We start from the raw sequence: 2404 nt of genomic DNA, 5'->3' as shown, positions 1-2404 counted from the left end.
CGACTTGGAAGTGGAGGGGCGACCTATGGGGGGGCGGGCGATGCGGGGCGGGATGGGGGGCGGAACAGCGTGGGGAACCGCCGACGAGGGTTGGTGGCGGCGGCGGCGGCGGCGGGTGGGAGCGTCGGGGCGCGCTGGGAAAGCGGCGAGGCGGGGGGGAGCGGGCTCGGGTGGGGGCGGTGGGGGGAGCCGGCGAGGCGCTGTGACGGCGGGGGCTGGGTCTGGCCTGACGTATAGATGGGCTGGGCCTTCAGCTCGGGTACAGCCGTGTAGGGGCTTGCGACGCGTTTGCCGTGACTATGTTTTTTTTTCTATCTCCAAACATTGGTTTTCATTGTGCATAAGTGTGATATTTTTACTCGGTAAAAAAAAATTGCGAGGTTACTAGGTGAAATTTTTATGACCTGCATTTTTTCGAGAAGGATCAGATCTATTATAACAGTAGAAGTACAAAGCATCTTAAATATAATTAAAACTACATCGAGATTCCGAGACCACTACGAGATTCCAAAACGAGTGGCCGACGCGTTGTTGTCGCCGCTCCCCTACCAGAGCCGGCTTGACCTTGTCGATGACAACGGGGAAGTCTTCATGCACGTGCCCCTAAGGATCAGCGCCCTGGAGCCGCAGTTATCGCCGTTGGACCCTTGCATACATCTGAAGCACCTGACACCAAATCTCACCACATGTCGAGAAACTCTAACCTCACCATCTTAAAAAGACTGGGCGACAGTTATTTTCGGACGGAGGGAATACTTTGTTGCATACATGCTGCATACAACAATCCTTTTATTATGTTGTCATGTGTGTGTTGGGGGGGGGGATGTTTAGGATATCACGAGAAGAAAAAAGTACAATGATGTTAGATGCGTACACTAGTAGAAAATAGGGCTTTGGTTCGGCCAAAAAAACATTAATCTCGGTTGCATTACGAACCGGGACTAATGTGAGCATTAGTCCCGGTTCGAGCGGCTAGGGCACCGTACAGGAATTAGTTCCGGTCGGTGACACGAACCGGGACTAAAGGGTGCGATGTCCATTAGTGTCGGTTCGTGGCACCAACCGGTACTAAAGGTTAGACCTTTAGTCATGGTTCGAGTCACCAACAGGTACTAATGGGGTTTGAGGAATTAGTACCGGTTCGTGGCACGAACCGGTACTAAAGATCCCATTTTCAAACTCTACCCCCGGGTCGCCTTTTCTGTTTTGTAAAAAGCAAAAGAAAATGATAAAAACTTCAAAAATTAAAATCCTTCATGTAGTTAAGTTACTACAAGTACTAGTTAGAAATTTTAAAAACTTAAATTTGGACATGTTTTGCAAAAGGTGTAAGGAAAATGTAAAATGGCTATAACTTTTGCATACGATGTCAGAAAAAAATGTATAATATATCAAAATGTTCAGCATGGAAATGCGCATCCAATTTTGACCGCCTACGGCCTGTTTGCAAATTTTTAGAATCCTCAAATTCTAAAAAGGAAAAAAAGTTATGGTCAAACTTCAGTCTGACAGCCTACGGCCCGTTTGCAAATTTCAGTTTTTTTTTAATTTTCATTAAATCTGGTCAAACTATGGTCAAACTACTTATTCAAGAAGTATTAGTGTTACTAAATAATTATTCAAGAATATTAGTGTTACTAAATAATTATTTCAGTTTTTTTGAATTTTGGTCAAATCTGGTCAAACAATGGTCAAACTACTTATTGAAGAAATATTAGTGTTACTAAATAATTATTTCAGTTTTTTTGAATTTTGGTCAAATCTTGTCAAACTGTGGTCAAACTACTTATTCAGGAAATATTAGTGTAACTAAATAATCATTGTTTTTAGAACAATAGTTTTAAACTCAAAAAGTGGAATGTGTGACATCATGCTCAAGCTAAATTCCTGAGGGTTAATAGGATTGACATCTTACTATTGTCAGGAAAATAACAAGTGCAGACTTGGAAACGAGGGAGAATAGAACCCGAAAGTTAAGCGTGCTCAGGTTGGGGTAGTGAGAGGATGGGTGACCGTTCGGAAAATTAGATGATTTGAAATGATGAGGGGTGATTAGAGATTAGAGGTTAAATTGAGCAGTGATGAGGGGTGATTAGAGATTAGAGGTTAAAATAATTCAAAATTTTAAAAATCAGGAAAAAATTAAAAAAATCATAAAATCATAACATTTTCTTTAGTACTGATTGGTGTTACCAACCGAGACTAAAGGTGGACCTCCAGGCAGCGGCCACGTGGAGGGCCTTTAGTCCCGGTTCGTATAAGAACCGGGACTAAAGGGGGGGCCTTTAGTAACGACCCTTTAGTCCCGGTTCCAGAACCGAGACTAAAGGCCCTCACCAACCGGGACAATAGGCCCTTTTTCTACTAGTGGTAGGAGAAAATATAGTGCAAGGGTCCCATCTCT

Source organism: Triticum aestivum, chromosome 3B, assembly GCF_018294505.1.
Source record: "Triticum aestivum cultivar Chinese Spring chromosome 3B, IWGSC CS RefSeq v2.1, whole genome shotgun sequence".
In the NCBI taxonomy this organism is placed as follows: Eukaryota; Viridiplantae; Streptophyta; class Magnoliopsida; order Poales; family Poaceae; genus Triticum; species Triticum aestivum.
The sequence above is the reverse complement of the archived record's forward strand: the minus strand, read 5'-3'. Positions refer to the sequence as shown.